This window comes from Pongo abelii, chromosome 11 (genome assembly GCF_028885655.2).
Source record: "Pongo abelii isolate AG06213 chromosome 11, NHGRI_mPonAbe1-v2.0_pri, whole genome shotgun sequence".
In the NCBI taxonomy this organism is placed as follows: domain Eukaryota; kingdom Metazoa; phylum Chordata; class Mammalia; order Primates; family Hominidae; genus Pongo; species Pongo abelii.
This window is the reverse complement of record NC_071996.2, coordinates 78146369-78168076: the sequence shown is the minus strand read 5'-3', so window position 1 is coordinate 78168076 and position 21708 is coordinate 78146369. Positions and strand designations below refer to the sequence as shown.

The window sequence follows — 21708 nt, the reverse complement described above, 5'->3', positions numbered from 1 at the left end:
ATAAAACTACAAATCAGTAACAGGAGGAAAACTGGAAAATTCATGAATATGTGGAAATTAAACAACGAGTTCCTGAACAAGCAATGGATCAAAGGAGGCACATTTTCAAGGACAATCAGAATTTAACTCTTACTAATTCAGTATAGGCTGTGTAATTTGGGGAAATCCATGAGTCCTTTTGTGCCTGTTTATTCATCTATGAAATGGGGACATAGGAATACCTACTTCACGTGACTACTGTGGAGATTAAAAGAAGGAACATGAAGTGTTTAGCAGAGTGCTTGGAGCAACTTTTTAACTGTTCAAAACCTATTACGTCCCTCCTTACAAACTTAATTCTGGATGCATTCTGAAAACTGGCATGACATGTTTTCGATAAAGACCCCTACTTGGACTTAAAAATGTAAGGCCTTTTGTAGAATTTTAAGATAGTTAGACATTAATGTTTTGTTCCTTGAAAATCTGGACTTGATTTTTAAAACTGAAGTTTTAAATACTGCACTGTTAGTAGAATCCTAAACACTTAGTATTATCCATATTACCAATTAAGCCAAACACCAATTAAGCCACCTAATCTGCGCCTGCTGGATTTATCTTTTACTATCTTCTATATGTAATTTATACATAATGTTGACTCTCCAATATTGTGATTCAGAATGGCCCAAGGTTTAAAGATTCTGATAAAATAATGCAAAAGTCATTAGCATTAAAGCTGAAGCTTCCCTTCCATGTGATCCATGGAGGTTAATGCTATCTTCGCTTCTAGCCAGCATGAATATTTATTGGCACATAAAGTCAGGTTGAATAACATGGAACTGAAAATAATGTAACACAGACTTTCCCAGTGACCCACCCCCTCTCCAGTGTAACTCTTGATTCCAGAGACTGTCTACCATTGGGGGAAAATTCAACATAAAAGGAGCCTTTGAAATATGAGTTAGTTGACTCAGTATGCTCTAAATCCAAATAGATTATTACATTTCAGGAACAATGCCCGTTAACCCATATTTTGATTAATTCAGTTATAATATTTTCCCTTGGTTTTTGTCTATTAGCCCTTTTACTTATGTAGTTGTTACTACCTGTTTCACCAGCTCAGGAGACAAATTTGACCACATCGCATATTCTTCAAATTAAAATGGCTGGATCCACCATTTGTCAGAATAACAGGAATCTAGGATATTTTAAAGGACATACTTCTACATTACCTAAAAACCCCTGTGCTTCCTTATTCTAGAGAGGCCCAGTCTTACTTCCAAATGCCTGTCAGAGAGTGAACTGCTGAATTGGACCAGGCTGCCAGATACTCCAGTTTGCAAACAACTTACTGTTGTTGGTTCCATGCACACTGATGCATTTTTGATTGTGAAGTGGTGATCTCACTGGTTCAACTCTGTGGACAGAGCTTATCATGCTTGGAACAATAAAAGCTGGTTCACACTGACATGCTCAGCTCTTAGTCGTAAAGCAGGTTCAGCGCTTCTCTGCATCAGTCTAGGTGTTGCAGATGAATCAGGGGACCCACTTTACACTGCTTTGCCTCATGGGGAAATTCCCTCATGCATGGTCTTTACTTTCTTTTCCTGCCTGTAGACCACAATTGAGACTGAGTCTCACTGAGGCATCTAAAGATGCTGAATCTCAAATGGAAGGTGAGGGTGTGGTGGGATTGGTAATGAATGCCATCATTTCCTCCCAGAAGACTTCATGGCTACGAGAATGTCATTTTCTACCTCAATAATCACATCTATACACCAAGTTGTTATTTGGAGAAGCTGGTTTTGTTAAGCCACAAAAAGGGTCTATTACTCTTTCCTTGGTGCAACCACTGCTCAATTGCCTGATAGTTACATAATTGAGAAGGGTCTTTCCATTGGTTCTTTCAGAGTAAGTTATGTCGTAAGGTAACTACCCATATCCACCAAGACAGATGTGCTACAGCAGATTTTAGGAGGTATCTTTTCCTGAAAAAAAAAAAGAAAAAACATTAATGTAACAACTAGACACCATACTATGCAAGAGATTCACAGAAGAAAATTCAATGGAATACAAGTTTTAGAGTTAGCCTCAAATCTATCAGATTTAATTCTGGTTCTGCCATTTATTAATGGCTTAATCAAGTTACTTAATCACTCTGAGCTCATGTAATAACTCAGTTAAATAATATCTGTGTCTTTAAGTAACGAATAACTGAAAAATAATAGTTTAAATAAATTGAGGGTTTTTTTTCCTTTGGTAAGGAGAAGTCCAGAAGTTGACAATTGTAGACATCGGTTCAGCAGCTCAAAATGACAGAGCCAAGGACTCTGCAATTCTCCTGGCATTTCGCTCATAGTCACGAGACGGCAGTGACAGATTTCACTGGTGTATCATATTTCAGGCAACTGAAAGAAGGAAAGAATGTGAAAAGAAAGTGTCACTGCTTATATCAGGAAAACAAGAGCATCCCAGAAATCCCCAGCCAACTTTGATTTACATTTCACGGGCCAGACTGTGCCACATGGCCACTCTTAACTTCAAGAGAGTCTGAGAATGTGAATTTTAGCTTTCTAGATTTTAAAGGATAGGGAGACCTGAGAAAAAGGTATAGAAATGGGTGTTGGATAAATTAACCTACAGTATTTGGCACACAAGTAACAACCTAAACTAAGGCAATAGCAGTAAGGATGAAGAAAAGGGGAAAAGACTTAAGCCGGAATCAGTAATGACTTTTGGGTAACTGAGCGTAGGTATCATGGGGAGAACATAGGTCAGGAACCACATCTTATCTTTTCAGTAGCTTCCTAAAGGGTCTGATAAAGTTATCAAGACAAAATAGACTGTCAAGAGAGATTGGTCCCCAAATGATGTTCAGAGTTGTGATTCTGTGGAAGCATGGGATGACTCCAGACACCTCTTCAGGGAGCCAGTACTGGTAGAATAATAGGTACTACTTATTAGACCTTGTTTGGTTTTTTAGCCAAAGTTTTTGCCAAACTATTTTGTTAGAGACTTTTTCCTGTTTTAGTTTCACAGTTTTTTGTTAGTGACTAAGTCAAACAAAAATTCAATCACTTTGTATTAAAAGGCACTTTCAGGGCATAAACAGGGGATAGACACAGGGCATACTAACTTCTGAAATTCTATCAGAGCCATTGGTGAGTGAGCTTGATTTCCATAAGAGCTATTCGGTCAGTCCTTCAGAGCCCCTTTTACATGGGTATCTTATTTTTTAACAGGCACTTTAAATTGAGACCAGCATCCTGATTCTCAAGCAGCACGGCTTTTATTGGAAGTCTCTGCCACGTTTAAACATCTTTAATACATTTTAAAAATAGAATTGTAAAAGGCAGAAACCAGACTTCAAAGCATAGACATGTTGGCCAGAATTGCGAAGCTGGCGACAATTTTCACTGGTTGTAAAGCTCATGGAACTTCTTTCAATCCCCAGAACAATTGAGGGAAAAGGGGTTCAGTATGCATTCCTCCTGAGTGTCTCCTGGATGGGCCCAGGAAGACCAGGTGTGGGTGACCAAGTTGGCAGGAAGAGAACCAACGCGCTGCAGGGTGGATGTAGAAAGCACCAACCACAGCAATCAGGCCAAACATAGAGCCAAAAGCAACCAGGCCAAACCAAAAGAAATGAGGACCTGAGGAGGGATTGGCCACCTTATCTGAGCGTTGACCCCTTGCGTCTCTCATCTCCTGCATAAGTCCATAAGTCTTCCTTTTACCGTGGAGACCTTAGACATCCTTTGTCCTCAGGTAAACCCGATTACACTCCCTTTTTGCCTTCACTGAACTCTACAGACACTTATTGCATTCTAGTGAAATTATTTATTTACATATTAGATTCTATCTTCTCCACTCCTAGCTCTAGCATGTGAGCACCTTGAAAGAAAGAGCTGTATCTTATTCATCTCATGTACACAGCAAATTAAATGTGTGTTTAAATGAAGTTGAATCTCTTGGGAGAATCTGAGCAGCAAGATCTGGTTTGGGGGAATTATTAAGGAAGGCTTGAGTTTCCTTAGCCTAAGGCAGTGGTTCACAAAGTGTGGTCTCTGAACCAGCATCATCAGCATCAGTTGGAGACTTGTCAGAAATGCACATTCTCAGGCATGGCCCCAGAACTGCCGGGTGAGTTGACAAGCTGGAGAACCAGGAGAGCTGATGGAGCAGTTCTAGTACAAAGGCTGGCAGGCTGGGGAACCAGGAAAAGCTAATGTTTCAGTTCAAGTCGGAATACAAGAAACAGCTGATGTCCCAGTTCAAGGGTAGTCAGGCAGAAAGGAATTCCAGCAATCTGTGTTTTAACAAGCTTTCTAGGTGACTTTGATGCATGCTAAAGTTCAGAGGTCAATGACTTAACCTTTCCAAACCTCAGTTTCCTCATCTGCAAATTATAGCTAACAGTAGAGAACTCAAAGCACTGTTTCAAATATGAAATTAGATAATATACGGGTAGTGGTGAGTCCAGAGCCTCAAAGGTATTAATCACTCAGTAAAATTATTGGAGGGTAAAAATTATATTTTGATTTACTTCATCTTGCTGGATCAGCAACTTTTGGAAAGTATTGCTGATACTGGCATCATCTTATGGTGCATTGGGTTCATCTAAGTTTCTAAGTTCTCCCAGCTAAGCCCTATCCTTTCAAAGTCCTTGTAACTCAACAAAAGCCAAGCCTGAATCCTGGAATCCTGCTTACCCCATTAGGCTCTGTCGTTGTCCTTACACGGGGCACAGCACCAGTTTCAGGCAGCAATCACTCTTTGTGCTGTAGAGGGAGCAATCATCTGGCCCTAGATGGGAAAGGAAAGGGCCTCAAAGAATTGCTGCTAAGAAAGCTGAAGTGAAGAAGGCCCATCAGCATCCTCTGACAGGACGTGGAGGAAATCAAATAGTTGTGGAGCCACAGTGTTCTAACAGCCAATTAAGTCATTTTAAGTTTTCCAATTGATTTCCTCTTAACTGAGTCACAACAGTTTAAAATTGGGCAACAAACCACATCCCTCCTTAGGGGAAACAGGCAGCACCCCACTGCTTTACTTAATTCTGCCAGCTGCTAGCATCACCCCCCTCTCCACTCCATGAAAATCCAATTTAACGACTCTGTGTTTGCTGCGCCAGATGAGCGTCTCCTCCAAGACAGAAAAATGCCTGGGAACCCATGTTCAAGTGACGTCCCCACATAGACTCTTCATGAAACCACAAGCACCCCCACAGAGATACACACACTCAACAACCTAGAGCACATCTCTCTCTTTGATTATAAGCAATGGAGAGGGCAGAAATCTAACTTTCCAGGGTCACAGTTGCTCAGTACATCACACACTAGGCAAAATATAACGAGGATCTAATGCACTTTTTCCTCTCCCAGAAGCTGCTATGAAATAACACCCCATGTGGGTTCTGCTGAATCACCACACGGGTAGTTGAATGCAACCAAGCTCTGGCATTTCAGGCTGATGAAATCCCTGTCCCTTTCACTCTCAGATAAATAATGTTTTGAGAATTACTGTTACTACTGTTCTTTTAATAAGTTCGCATTGCCTCAACGCTCCCCTGCTTCTACCAGTTTCCATTCATTTTCCTGTCAGACCAGGCCTTTGAAGCTAGTGTCTCCCGAGTGGAGGGAAGATGTAACACCCTTCTCTGCTTGGCTGACTCTTCCTGGAGTGGCCCAGTGGGGGGATGAGTACCACCTGGTGGGGCTTTTCTCAATAGCCCTGCTGGCAGCGTCTATTCCAGCCTGAACACATTCAGGCTTGAAGGAGAGAAGCCCAAATATTTTGATAGAACTGTTAGAGGTGGTCAGACTCTGCCATTACCACCTGAATCTGTTCTTTCTGAAACTGGCAGGGGTGGGAAAGGGGGACCATGTCCTTCAGATGACTGGGTAGAAGAAAAGAACCAGGAAGAACACAGTAACTGAAGACTTGCTCTCACTACGACTTCATGTCCCTTGGCTGAATAGCCGCCTAAAACAAATTTTGAAAGCATGTTTGAAAATGACACCAGCAGAACAAATAATATGAGGGCAATAAGTGCCAGAATATTATTCTTGCAATAAAATATGTTTACATTGACTTGCTACTATGGGATATACAAAGATGACTAAGACATAATCCCTGCCCTCAAGGAGCTTATAATTCAATAGGAAATAGCACATGTACACAAATAACATAAACTAAAGCAGAAGCACACAAAAGCAATGAGAGAGATTTAAACAAAATACCATGACAACACAAAGAGAGAAAACTTCCGGATTTATCTGGTATAGATTGAGCAGGGCTTCCTGGAGAAGGCATTTGCGTGGAATTTGGTTAAAAATCAAATACTGTATTTCAAAACAAAATGTGAGAGACCCCGTTGTTTGCCTCCCCATATTGTTTGCCTTCTCAACTCACTTCTTCTTTCCTGGAAGAGCCAGCCTCCCAGTATAGAAGCTGCCAATGCCAGATATTCACTTTTCCAGCCTTCTTTGAGACGAGAACAGGGTCTTTTGATTCAATGCTGGCTAATGGCATTGAAGGGAGGTCAGCAAGATTTCCTTCTTGATTATAAATAAATAAATAAATAGCAACTGTGTTTCTTCCTGGCTTGAATATGGTTATCCAAGGCTGTGATGCTTGCAGTTGTGGCTACCATCTTGGTATCTAGAGGAAAAGCAAGATAATCACAGAGAAACCAGCTTTCATCCTTGAACTCACTTTCAAGCATTTTAAATATGCAAAGGAGTTTATTTGTCAAGCCAGTTTTAGTTGAATATCTATAACCTGCAGCTGAATGCATCCTAAGTGATATACAAAGATTATGAAATCCATTCAGACAAGAAGAACATAATGACCAAAGAAATAAGACCAAGTAGGGCATGCTAACTTTTGCAGATGCTTATAGTTTACAAAGAAGCAATACCACAAAAGAAGGCTGGAAAGTTGGGGCCAGTTCTAAAAGAATTCATGGCTAGGCTGAGGAACATGAATTTATCCTGAAAGCAGTGGTGGAGAGACATTGAAGGTACTGAAGCAAATTAATGCCCCTGTCCGAGCAGTATTTAAGTTGTTAATCATAGAGCAGAAATGTAGAAGAAAGGTTGGGCTGGTGACAGACAGGAGGTGGGGAAAACCATGGGCCTTTTTTTTTTTCCTTCAAATAATCGAACCCAGGTGTTATCAAGCATGTCCTCACATTATACTTCCCTGGGGAGATTTTTTTTTTGAATTCCTCAATCTAGCTTTTTACCTCAGAGTCACAGACTCAGTTGGTCAGAAATGGGAAGCTGAAATGGTTGTCTTTTTAAAATTCTTTTTTAAAGCTGACCATATGATCTAATGTATAGCCACTGTTGAGAATCCCCATGTGGCTGAACTGGGGCTGTAGCCAAGAAAAGGAAGAGATAGACATGGGAGAGATTGTGGAAGCAGAGTGGCTGAGTGGATGCAGGGGGCAAAGGAGAGAAAGGAGTCAACGATCTGAAAGACCTCTTGTAAGGTGATGATGTGTGATGGGAGAACAGTACTGCCATTTGCAGAACTGGAGAGGTCAGGAAGAAAAGCAAGCTTAAGGAAGAAAAGTTCAATGTGGAAAACATGGAATTAAAATGCTGGGGGCAAGCTCTAAACTCTATCTAAGCATTTAATATTACAGATTTCTGAATCACCTGCATCAGGGGATCACTGATGCTTTGGGAGATGTTGATTCACCAAGGTAAGAATGTAGGAAGGAAAAAGAGTACCAACCATAAAACCTTTTAAATTTTTATTTCAACTTTTATTTTAGAGTCAGGGGGTACACGTACAGGTTTGTTACATGAATCTATTGCATAACGCTGATGTTTTGGGGTATGAATTATCCCATCACCCAAGAGCATAGTACCCAGTAGTTTTTCAACCCTTGCCTCCTCCTTCCCCAGTAGTCCCCAGTGTCTATTGTTACCATCTTTATGTCGACAAGTACTCAATGTTTTGGCCCCTATTTATTAAGTGAGAACATGGGGTATTTGGTCTTCTGTTCCTGCATGAATTCACTTAGGATAATGGCCTACAGCTTCTTCTATGTTGCTGCAAAGGATATGATTTTTTTTCTTTTTATAGCTGCATAGTATTCCTTGGTGTATATGTACCACATTTTCTTTTTTTTTTATGTTTTTATTTTTTTACTATTATTATTATACTTTAGGTTTTATGGTACATGTGCGCAATGTGCAGGTAAGTTACATATGTATACATGTGCCATGCTGGTGCGCTGCACCCACCAACTCGTCATCTAGCATTAGGTATATCTCCCAGTGCTCTCCCTCCCCCCTCCCCCCACCCCGCAACAGTCCCCGAAGTGTGATGTTCCCCTTCCTGTGTCCATGTATTCTCATTGTTCAATTCCCACCTATGAGTGAGAATATGCGGTGTTTGGTTTTTTGTTCTTGCGATAGTTTACTGAGAATGATGATTTCCAATTTCATCCATGTCCCTACAAAGGACATGAACTCATCATTTTTTATGGCTGCATAGTATTCCAAGGTGTATATGTGCCACATTTTCTTAATCCAGTCTATCATTGTTGGACATTTGGGTTGGTTCCAAGTCTTTGCTATTGTGAATAATGCCGCAATAAACATACGTGTGCATGTGTCTTTATAGCAGCATGATTTATAGTCCTCTGGGTATATACCCAGTAATGGGATGGCTGGGTCGATGGAATTTCTAGTTCTAGATCCCTGAGGAATCGCCACACTGACTTCCACAAGGGTTGAACTAGTTTACAGTCCCACCAACAGTGTAAAAGTGTTCCTATTTCTCCACATCCTCTCCAGCACCTGTTGTTTCCTGACTTTTTAATGATCGCCATTCTAACTGGTGTGAGATGGTATCTCATTGTGGTTTTGATTTGCATTTCTCTGATGGCCAGTGATGGTGAGCATTTTTTCATGTGTTTTTTGGCTGCATAAATGTCTTCTTTTGAGAAGTGTCTGTTCATGTCCTTCGCCCACTTTTTGATGGGGTTGTTTGTTTTTTTCTTGTAAATTTGTTTGAATTCATTGTAGATTCTGGATATTAGCCCTTTGTCAGATGAGTAGATTGTGAAAATTTTCTCCCATTTTGTAGGTTGCCTGTTCACTCTCATGGTAGTTTCTTTTGCTGTGCAGAAGCTCTTTAGTTTAATTAGATCCCATTTGTCAATTTTGGCTTCTGTTGCCATTGCTTTTGGTGTTTTAGACATGAAGTCCTTGCCCATGCCTATGTCCTGAATGGTAATGCCTAGGTTTTCTTCTAGGGTTTTTATGGTTTTAGGTCTAACATTTAAGTCTTTAATCCATCTTGAATTGATTTTTGTATAAGGTGTAAGGAAGGGATCCAGTTTCAGCTTTCTACATATGGCTAGCCAGTTTTCCCAGCACCATTTATTAAATAGGGAATCCTTTCCCCATTTCTTGTTTTCTCAGGTTTGTCAAAGATCAGATAGTTGTAGATATGTGGCATTATTTCTGACAGCTCTGTTCTGTTCCATTGATCTATATCTCTGTTTTGGTACCAGTACCATGCTGTTTTGGTTACTGTAGCCTTGTAGTATAGTTTGAAGTCAGGTAGTGTGATGCCTCCAGCTTTGTTCTTTTGGCTTAGGATTGACTTGGCGATGCGGGCTCTTTTTTGGTTCCATATGAACTTTAAAGTAGTTTTTTCCAATTCTGTGAAGAAAGTCATTGGTAGCTTGATGGGGATGGCATTGAATCTGTAAATTACCTTGGGAAGGATGGCCATTTTCACGGTATTGATTCTTCCTACCCATGAGCATGGAATGTTCTTCCATTTGTTTGTATCCTCTTTTATTTCCTTGAGTAGTGGTTTGTAGTTCTCCTTGAAGAGGTCCTTCACATCCCTTGTAAGTTGGATTCCTAGGTATTTTATTCTCTTTGAAGCATGGGAGTTCAAAGCATGGGAGTTTGAATGGGAGTTCACTCATGATTTGGCTCTCTGTTTGTCTGTTATTGGTGTATAAGAATGCTTGTGATTTTTGTACATCGATTTTGTATCCTGAGACTTTGCTGAAGTTGCTTATCAGCTTAAGGAGATTTTGGGCTGAGACAATGGGGTTTTCTAGATATACAATCATGTCGTCTGCAAACAGGGACAATTTGAGTTCCTCTTTTCCTAATTGAATACCCTTTATTTCCTTCTCTTGACTAATTGCCCTGGCCAGAACTTCCAACACTATGTTGAATAGGAGTGGTGAGAGAGGGCATCGCTGTCTTGTGCCAGTTTTCAAAGGGAATGCTTCCAGTTTTTGCCCATTCAGTATGATATTGGCTGTGGGTTTGTCATAGATAGCTCTTATTATTTTGAGATACGTCCCATCAATACCTAATTTATTGAGAGTTTTTAGCATGAAGCGTTGTTGAATTTTGTCAAAGGCCTTTTCTGCATCTATTGAGATAATCATGTGGTTTTTGACTTTGGTTCTGTTTATATGCTGGATTACATTTATTGATTTGCGTATATTGAACCAGCCTTGCATCCCAGGGATGAAGCCCACTTGATCATGGTAGATAAGCTTTTTGATGTGCTGCTGGATTCTGTTTGCCAGTATTTTATTGAGGATTTTTGCATCAGTGTTCATCAAGGATATTGGTCTAAAATTCTCTTTTTTGGTTGTGTCTCTGCCCGGCTTTGGTATCAGGATGATGCTGGCCTCATAAAATGAGTTAGGGAGGATTCCCTCTTTTTCTATTGATTGGAATAGTTTCAGAAGGAATGGTACCAGTTCCTCCTTGTACCTCTGGTAGAATTCGGCTGTGAACCCATCTGGTCCTTGACTTTTTTTGGTTGGTAAGCTATTGATTATTGCCACAATTTCAGCTCCTGTTACTGGTCTATTCAGAGATTCAACTTCTTCCTGGTTTAGTCTTGGGAGGGTGTATGTGTTGAGGAATTTATCCATTTCTTCTAGATTTTCTAGTTTATTTGCGTAGAGGTGTTTGTAGTATTCTCTGATGGTAGTTTGTATTTCTGTGGGATTGGTGGTGATATCCCCTTTATCATTTTTTATTGCATCTATTTGATTCTTCTCTCTTTTTTTCTTTATTAATCTTGCTAGCGGTCTATCAATTTTGTTGATCCTTTCAAAAAACCAGCTCCTGGATTCATTAATTTTTTGAAGGGTTTTTTGTGTCTCTATTTCCTTCAGTTCTGCTCTGATTTCAGTTATTTCTTGCCTTCTGCTAGCTTTTGAATGTGTTTGCTCTTGCTTTTCTAGTTCTTTTAATTGTGATGTTAGGGTGTCAATTTTGGATCTTTCCTGCTTTCTCTCATGGGCGTTTAGTGCCATCAATTTCCCTCTACACATTGCTTTGAATGTGTCCCAGAGATTCTGGTATGTTGTGTCTTGGTTCTCGTTGGTTTCAAAGAACATCTTTATTTCTGCCTTCATTTCGTTATGTACCCAGTAGTCATTCAGGAGCAGGTTGTTCAGTTTCCATGTAGTTGAGCAGTTTTGAGTGAGATTCTTAATCCTGAGTTCTAGCTTGATTGCACTGTGATCTGAGAGATAGTTTGTTATAATTTCTGTTATTTTACATTTATTGAGGAGAGCTTTACTTCCAAGTATGTGGTCAATTTTGGAATAGGTGTGGTGTGGTGCTGAAAAAAATGTATATTCTGTTGATTTGGGGTGGAAAGTTCTGTAGATGTCTATTAGGTCCGCTTGGTGCAGAGCTGAGTTCAATTCCTGGGTATCCTTGTTGACTTTCTGTCTCGTTGATCTGTCTAATGTTGACAGTGGGGTGTTAAAGTCTCCCATTATTAATGTATGGGAGTCTAAGTCTCTTTGTAGGTCACTCAGGACTTGCTTTATGAATTTGGGTGCTCCTGTATTGGGTGCATATATATTTAGGATAGTTAGCTCTTCTTGTTGAATTAATCCCTTTACCATTATGTAATGGCCTTCTTTGTCTCTTTTGATCTTTGTTGGTTTAAAGTCTGTTTTATCAGAGACTAGGATTGCAACCCCTGACTTTTTTGTTTTCCATTTGCTTGGTAGATCTTCCTCCATCCTTTTATTTTGAGCCTATGTGTGTCTCTGCACGTGAGATGGGTTTCCTGAATACAGCACACCGATGGGTCTTGAGTCTTTATCCAATTTGCCAGTCTGTGTCTTTTAATTGGAGCATTTAGTCCATTTACATTTAAAGTTAATATTGTTATGTGTGAATTTGATCCTGTCATTATGATGTTAGCTGGTTATTTTGCTCGTTAGTTGATGCAGTCTCTTCCTAGTCTCGATGGTCTTTACATTTTGGCATGATTTTGCAGTGGCTGGTACCGGTTGTGCCTTTCCATGTTTAGTGCTTCCTTCAGGAGCTCTTTTAGGGCAGGCCTGGTGGTGACAAAATCTCTCAGCATTTGCTTGTCTGTAAAGGATTTTATTTCTCCTTCACTTATGAAGCTTAGTTTGGCTGGATATGCAATTCTGTGTTGAAAATTCTTTTCTTTAAGAATGTTGAATATTGGCCCCCACTCTCTTCTGGCTTGTAGGGTTTCTGCCGAGAGATCTGCTGTTAGTCTGATGGGCTTCCCTTTGATGGTAACCCGACCTTTCTCTCTGGCTGCCCTTAACATTTTTTCCTTCATTTCAACTTTGGTGAATCTGACAATTATGTGTCTTGGAGTTGCTCTTCTCGAGGAGTATCTTTGTGGCGTTCTCTGTATTTCCTGAATCTGAATGTTGGCCTGCCTTGCTAGACTGGGGAAGTTCTCCTGGATAATATCCTGCAGAATGTTTTCCAACTTGCTTCCATTCTCCCCATCACTTTCAGGTACACCAATCAGACGTAGATTTGGTCTTTTCACATAGTCCCACATTTCTTGGAGGCTTTCCTTGTTTCTTTTTATTCTTTTGTCTCTAAACTTCCCTTCTCGCTTCATTTCATTCATTTCATCTTCCAGGGCTGATACCCTTTCTTCCATTTGATCGCATCGGCTCCTGAGGCTTCTGCATTCTTCACGTAGTTCTCAAGCCTTGGTTTTCAGCTCCATCAGCTCCTTTAAGCACTTCTCTGTATTGGTTATTCTAGTTATACATTCCTCTAAATTTTTTTCAAAGTTTTCAACTTCTTTGCCTTTAGTTTGAATATCCTCCCGTAGCTCGGAGTAATTTGATCGTCTGAAGCCTTCTTCTCTCAGCTCGTCAAAGTCATTCTCCGTCCAGCTTTGTTCCATTGCTGGTGAGGAACTGCGTTCCTTTGGAGGAGGAGAGGTACTCTGCTTTTTAGGGTTTCCAGTTTTTCTGCTCTGTTTTTTCCCCATCTTTGTGGTTTTATCTACTTTTGGTCTTTGATGATGGTGATGTACAGATGGGTTTTTGGTGTGGACGTCCTTTCTGTTAGCTTTCCTTCTAACAGACAGGACCCTCAGCTGCAGGTCTGTTGGAGTACCTGGCCGGCTGTGTGAGGTGTCAGTCTGCCCCTGCTGGGGGGTGCCTCCCAGTTAGGCTGCTCGGGGGTCAGGGGTCAGGGACCCACTTGAGGAGGCAGTCTGCCCGTTCTCAGATCTCCAGTTGCGTGCTGGGAGAACCACTGCTCTCCTCAAAGCTGTCAGACAGGGACATTTAAGTCTGCAGAGGTTAAATGTCTTTTTGTTTGTCTGTGCCCTGCCCCCAGAGGTGGAGCCTACAGAGGCAGGCAGGCCTCCTTGAGCTGTGGTGGGCTCCACCCAGTTCAAGCTTCCAGGCTGCTTTGTTTACCCAAGCGAGCCTGGGCAATGGCGGGCGCCCCTCCCCCAGCCTCGCTGCCAACTTGCTGTTTGGTCTCTGACTGCTGTGCTAGCAATCAGCGAGACTCCGTGGGCATAGGACCCTCTGAGCCAGGTGCGGGCTATAATCTCCTGGTGCACCGTTTCCTAAGCCCGTCGGAAAAGCACAGTATTCGGGTGGGAGTGGCCCGATTTTCCAGGTGCCGTCTGTCACCCCTGGAAAGGGAACTCCCTGACCCCTGGTGCTTCCCGAGTGAGGCAATGCCTTGCCCCTGCTTCGGCTGGCGCACGGTGCACTCACCCACTGACCTGCGTCCACTGTCTGGCACTCCCTAGTGAGATGAACCCGGTACCTCAGATGGAAATGCAGAAATCACCCGTCTTCTGCGTTGCTCACGCTGGGAGCTGTAGACTGGAGCTGTTCCTATTCGGCCATCTTGGCTCCTCCCCTGTACCACATTTTCTTTATCCAGTCCATCATTGTTGGGTGCCTACATTGGTACCATGTCTTCACTATTATAAATAGTGCTTCGATTAACATGTGAGTGCATGTGTCTCTTTGGTAGAATGTTGTATTTTCTTTTGGATATACACCCAGTAATGAGATTGCTTGGTCATATGATAGTTCTGTTCTAAGTTCTTTAAGAAATCTTCAAACTGCTTTCCACAGTGGTTGAATTACTTTACACTCCCACCAACAGTGTGTAAGTATTACCTTTTTTCCCTCAGCCTTGACAACACCTGTTGTTTTTCTGACTTTTTAATCATAGTCATCCTGACTGGTGTGAGATGGTATCTCATTGTGGTTTTGATTTGCATTTCTCTGATGATTAGTGATGTGGAGTATTTTTTCATATGTTTCTTGGCCATTTGTATGTCTTCTTGTAGGTCCATTTTTGCTCATTGAATTGTATAAGTACCTTATAGATTCTGTGTATTAGCCCCTTTTCAGATGTGTACTTTGCAAATATTTTCTCCCTTTCTGCAAGTTGTTGTCTGTTTACTCTATTGGTACTTTCTTTTGCTGTACAGAAACTCTTTAGTTTAATTTGTTCCCACTTGTCAATTGTTGTTTTTGTTGCAGTTGCTTTTGAGGACTGAGTCATAAATTCTTTCCCAAGGCTGATATCTAGAATGGTGTGTTTTAGGTTTTCTTCTAACATTCTTATAGTTTGAGTCCTTATATTTAAATCTTTACTCCGTCTTGAGTTAGTTTTCGTATATGGTGAAAGATAGGAGTCCAGTTTCATTCTTCTGCATATGGCTAGCTAGCTAGCTATTTCAGCACCATTTATTAAATAGGGAGTCCTTTCCATATTGCTTATTTTTGTCTATTTTGTCAAAAATCAGATGGCTGTAGGTGTGCAACTTTATTTCAGAGTTCCCTATTCTGTTTCATTGGTCTCTCCAAGAAAAACTACAAAACACTGCTGAAAGAGATCAAAGATGACACAAACAATGGGAAAACATTCCATGCTCATGGATTGCAAGAAACAATGTGTGGTTCAGCTGGTTCAAATATGGTTCAAAAGCAATCTACAGATTCAATTCTATTTCTATCAAATGACCAACATCATTTGTCACAGAATTAGAAAAACACAATTTTAAAATTCATATAGAACCAAAAAAGAGCCTGAATAGCCAAAGCAATCCTAAGCAAAAAGAACAAAGCTGAAGGAATCACACACACAAGTATAGTTTGACTTCAAACTATACTATAAAGCTACAGTAATCAAAACAGGATAGTACTGGTCCAACCATAGAACTTTGAAGAACAAACTAAGGAGAAAGGAAGAACACCCCGAAAGAGGAGTCAGTTTAAGGAGTTAAAATCTAATTCCCTCCATCCACTTAGACTGACATATTGATAAACACTTAGTCAGTGGAAATTAGACATCAGGTATTAGATTGGCATTGTTACATTTAATTTAGGAAAGCTACTCACCCCTCCCATCCAATGACAAGGCTGAGCTGTAACATGTAGTCATCTGTTCTGCCTCATTTTCACAGTAGAAAAAATATAAACACTACCTCTAAAAGTGAATTTGACATTAAACTGTTGAAAAGCAATGAGCAAAGTTTTCAAATAATGTTTTTGAATAAACTTCATGCTTTTGGAGAAAAAAATTAAAATTTTTCAGTGAGGTCACATGGTCTGATTGGGATTGGGAAACTGACACTTCTTCCTCATAGAACCTTAAATAAGTGTGTCTAAAACTCTATCTTCATCTTTGTCTTAGCTTTCTTCATGACAAATTGGGCAAATACAAATTCCAGACCTCTCCAGTTGGATATGATAGGAAATGTGGTAATAGAACTGTTGAGAAATAATATTGTGTGGATCATTGTTATTTAATGGCATTTATATCTGCCCATTCTTAGTAATGTTACTAAAATAATTAAGATACTTGAGATAGATTCAATTAATATTATTCGGTTGGCACAAAAGTAATTGCAGTTTTTGGCAGTACTTTCAATGGCAAACCCGCAATTACTTTTGCACCAACCTAATATTATTAATAATAATGTTGTATCCCTGTCACATAGGTCAACTGAAGATTTACTTTTATAAAAACCTCCTTGGCCTCAGAGCTCTTTACACCAGACTGATTTCAAGGAGGTAGAAAGAACCCATTTCTGAAGATTGTATGGAAATTATTTCTTTCATTTCCTTTCCCTCAGCAAACCATATAATGGGTATAAAAGGTAATGGCAAGGTTTGTGGGCTAATAGAGAATCATTAGCATATTTATGAAAATAGAGTTTCAGGCAGTTTCTTTGGTTAAAGAAACAGCTAAAGTTATTGAGTACTTATAAATTAAATTTTTGTATGAAATCAAATGTCTCTAACTTTGAAGTAAAAGTCTAATTAGAAATAACCCGTGGCACCTCTTTTCAGTGTAAAATGTTCACAAATATGAACCTCCTAAGGCAAAATTTTGAATTAGGTTTTTATCTAGAATAAATTACTAAAAATCAGCCACCCATCATTCACAATACAAAAAGTTATAGCTATAGTTAGGGTTAATTAACTTTAGTTCTCAAATGAAGTTGGTTTCTATAATGGTTATAGTACTGAGAAAAAGATAACAAAATTCACGAGTTTCTCTGGAGCCTTCTCAAGTTCATGAATGACCTTGGAGGTCCTTTCCAACTCTATGAGTCTAGGATTCCACAGTGAATTGTACCTGGAGTACTTTCACTGCTGCCTTACGGAAAGAGAAGTTTGGCTGAAATCCAGCTTATTTTTACTTTCAAATATACTCAAGTAGTTTCATACAGTGGACTATTTTGAGCTATTAAAAATTATGCTTTTTAAAGAAAACTTAAAGACAAAAAACTATACTCAAATATACACACATTATATGTACTATATTATTGCAATTTTTTCTAAATATTAAATAAATTCTACCAAAAATTTTGAATAGTTTATAATGGTTAGCTCTGGGAGTTGGCATTCTGGAGGATTTAAAATTTTTCTATTTTCTATTTACCAGTAATTGTATGTAGAACATATAATAATCAGAAAGTTTGTTGAAATACTGATGTAGTTAACCCAACCCTTATTTATAATCAATTACCATCAGTACTATGGGGAGCTATCACTACATGAAATACATATCTAAATATGCACACAAAGGTTAGTAGGGGGGAAAAATCCCTAAAGAAACAGCAGTGTTTTGAAAGGGGGGATATAGAGATGCTGAAGTCAAGTTTCCTTAGATTTGAAGTTCACATAGCATAGCAATGATAGCACTTCACTGGGGCTACAAGATTACATATAATCAGTGCACCATATTCACGGGTTCTGTATCTGTAGATCCCAACAATCTTGGATCAAAAATATTTTTAAAAGAGAATAAAAATATTGATACAATAAAAATTACATAAAAACAGTATAATAACTATTTACAGAGCGTTTACATTGTATTAGGTATTGTAAGTACTCAATATTATTTAAAGCATACAGGAGGATGTTCATTGGTTATATGAAAATACTATGTCATTTTATATATGGGACATGAGCATCTGCAGATTTTGGTGTCCACAAGGTGGATCCTGCCACTAATCCTCCACGAATACTGAGGGACGATTTTATACATGGCAACTTTGTTTGGGTTACGTTTGGGTCACTTGGAAGACACAGATTGGCAGAGGTCAAGTTCTTGGTTGGAAGGAACATTGTTCAACTTAATTCAAATGAGCATGTTCAGTCTATTTTCATGAGTTGATTTTAAACAGTCCTAGACAATTATTTGTCACCTGAACAGGGTTCTCTGTTAATCAACTCATGGATAGTCCCATCTGTGAAGGACAGGTTTTCCCACATGGGTTGTACCAGCCATGGAGGGACTCCATGACAGCTACAGCTCTTAGGGTGATCTGCACATCTTCTTGGTGCTGAGCAGAAACCTGGGAGACAATAAGGAGAGAGATCCTTCCTTAGTGCTAAATCAGTCTTGAAGTTCCTATCCGCAGAGAAAAAAAGACCAAAAGAAAAAAGCCTCCAAGTCTTTATTTTTGACAAAAGGATGGGAGTACCCTCCCACTTCTTTCTTTCAGTCTTCCTTTTATGATTTTTTGCTGTTTAAGTCTCCCTTGGATGGCCATGTGAACCAGACGTGCCAGCATATTACTGGGAAAGCCTTGCCCAAAACATGTCATTCATTGACTAAGTAAAAATCGTCAGGTTTTTCAGTACTTAGTTAAACAAGAACAACAACAACAACAACAACAAAACTGACTTCCTAGAGTCAGCCTCCCATGATTTGGAAGATTCATTTCATGAAATTGACCTGTGTAGGTTGGTATAGATGGAGCTTCAGAGCGTAAAGGAAATAGTGAGTTATGCAGGAGGGGAATATACAGATTGAACATTCACTACCTTTGCTCTACAGTATTGATCACGGCTGAGTTTCATTCATTAATCAACTGTGTGATCAGTGTTGGGCTCCCTGCTGAACTGTGAGCTTCTTGAGGAGGGGGACTAGGTGCAACTTTAGGTCTAGCATAGTGTGCTGGACACATTGCAGATGCTTCAAAAACTCCACTGAATAGATAATTCTGGCCTTTGACCTGGTCAGAGATGGGACTAGTAAGCAATTTCATGTGTGAATGACTATCTAGTTACCTGTGTTACTAGAAATATCATGCAAAAATATCTGTACTTAGAAAGTGCACTGTTGATGAATAAAGCAGTAACAAAAATTTTATATGTTTTCTCTGGAATTCAACATATAAATTTGATTTATATGCTAACCACTAATGATTGTTATTAGTGATAATGTTGATAATTTATTATTATTATTTTGATGATAATTTGGGGACATTTTTGTGATCCAGGCACTGCGATCAGTGCTTCACCTACATCATCTCATTAAAGTCTCATAATGAACACATGATATATCACCAATTTACAAATAAGGCCATTGTGACCCATACAGGTTAAGTAATTTTCCTAGTCTCCTGCAGTTCTGTGACCTACCCAGGTCTGCCTGGCCCCAAAAGCCCATGTGCTTATCTATGATGCTATATTCCCTCTCAATTGGATTTGTATTATATGTCATGCACTATTAAATATTTTACACAAATTCATTTATTCATAAGGCTTGTACTGAGTGGCTACTGTGTGTCAAGAATTGGTGATTGAAAAAAATGAGATAGGCTGGGCGTGGTGGCTCATGCCTGTAATCCCAGCACTTTGGGAGGCCAAGGTGGGTAGATCACCTGAGGTCAGGAGTTCGAGACCAACCTGGAAAACATGGGAAAACCCCATCTCTACTAAAAATACAATAATTAGCTGGACATGGTGGCACATGCCTGTAGTCCCAGCTTCTTGGGAGGCTGAGGCAGGAGAATCACTTGAACCTGGGAGGCAGAGGTTGCAGTGAGCCGAGATCACACCACTGCACTCCAACCTGGGCAACAGTGAGTTCCATCTCAAAAAAAAAAAAAAAAAATGAGATAAGGGGTCTCCAGGAACTCACAAGTAATGATAGGAGAAAGCCTACAATTCTGAAGTAATAATGGCAATACTATGGTAGATCTGTTATGCCAGACATAGAAACCACAGAAAGGGTGCCGTCTACTTTAACTGGAAGCGATAAGAGATTTCTCAGAGGATGTGACACTTAAGCCTGGAAGAACAAGAAGGATTTTAGCATGCAGATAATGATGGGGAAGGGTAGGCCAAAGAAGCATGGAGCATGGAGTTGCTTATGAACTGCAAATATTTTTCATGGCTGTACTAGGTGGTACAAGGAGGGGAGGAGAAAAGGGCAAACCAGAAATAGTAGCCTCTAAGCCAGTGACTTCCAAAGTATAGTCCCTGGACCAACAGCATCAACATCACCTGGGAACATCATAGAACTGCAAATACTTAATCCCTACCTAGACCTTCTGATTTAGAAACTTTAGGATGGAGCCCAGTAATCAGTGTATTAACAAGCCCTCCAGATGACTCTAATTGATGACTGTTGGCCTAGGTCACGAATAGTCCACTTGGAAGGTTCTATAGTTTTTCTTCCTGTGCTGTTGCCTAGTTAGAGCATATTATCTTAGATTGTTGGAGAGGTGAAGTTTTCTTAAAGACAATCTCAGAAGTCTTTTAACTAGATTGTTAGTCTTCAGAATTTGCTTTTGAAAGTAGCAATTCAATAACCATTTATAAGGCATAACAGAATAAATGGTTTCCAAACTTCTGTTTGTGACCTGCGTGGGACCTAAAAATACTCTCTCATTGTGGGTTATTATGGGAAGAAAATGAATTTGCATGATGCATAAATGGTCGAATGGTTATACTGCTCTTTATATAACAAGTTTGTGGAAAATGGCAAATAATACTTTTAGTTTATATACAGCTATAACAACTTATTATTTCTAAAGATTAAATTACAGTCTAGCAAAATGAAATGAACTACATGGTTACTTTTTCATGAAATCATCTTCTAGCAGCAGTTTTTAAATGTGCAAACTCAGCTAATTGAAAGCAGAAAAACAGTTCTCTTTCTATGAGATCTTTGAAGTAGCATCTGATGGTTTACAATACTGGCTGGACAGAGCTATCAGTCTGAGAGTGTCTTCATTTGGGGTGCTGACCTCTAAAGAATGATCTAATGTATAAGGAACCTAGAGCAATAAACTCTGTCTTGGCAGACTCACCAGATAAAGATAAGCAAATGGCAGGGGAAAACAAAGCAAACAAAATGCCAACTAAGCCCTAAACTCTCAAAGAGAAGGCTGATTTCTAAAACTGATTATGGCCAACATCCATCACCAAAATTACTAGTCAAAAATGAAATCCACTATAATGGTTGTTTATTGTCATGTAAACCAAACACTGGGCTGAGAAGAATTTTTTTCTGTTCAACTCATTGACACTCACATGCACATGCATGTGACTCTTACCAGACCCTATTTATCTACATGTACCACATTTTCACCACCCCTTGGCCTATCTAAATCTATCCACATAAAAACTCACCTCAAGGAACCCTCCTTTGCAAAACCACTCTTACTAGTTAGTGTCATCCAATAGTTCCATCTCTAGGAATTTCTATTGCATGCCTTGCTTATACCAACAAACACAATGCATGTTTTTCCCATTTCAGCCAATTTTGTATTACCTGTGCCACCCTTACAACTTTGTTTTGATATACTATCTGTTCTATTATTCATTTGAATACTTGGAAATTTTCTTTAACTTCCCTTTTTGCTAAAATAAATGTATTTAAAGTTAACTTGATTTTGATACTATAAATGGAATACTAGCACTTCCTAAAAAATAGAAGGCACACATTTAATACACATTAAAATAATTATATAACTATTTAAGTAAAAAATCCTCCATGTAACACTTTAAATCATCTTGCTTACCACCAGTTGCCTTGCAATTTGTTCAGGATGAATTCAATAACATAATGTGGCATGAGTTCTCAAAGCATGAGCCCTGGAGCAGGAATATTGGCATCATGTGGAAACTTCTTA

General features: G+C 39.5%; 1 long non-coding RNA gene across 1 annotated transcript; it reads right to left on the bottom strand.

The window, feature by feature from the left end:
- Positions 1-637: 637 nt before the first annotated feature.
- On the bottom strand, positions 638-4905 carry LOC129058040 (uncharacterized). The gene is made up of 2 exons (XR_008522863.1): positions 4689-4905; positions 638-2384 (listed from the first exon to the last, which is right to left on the bottom strand). It is a non-coding gene; the product is annotated as an uncharacterized LOC129058040 (long non-coding RNA).
- Positions 4906-21708: the final 16803 nt, after the last annotated feature.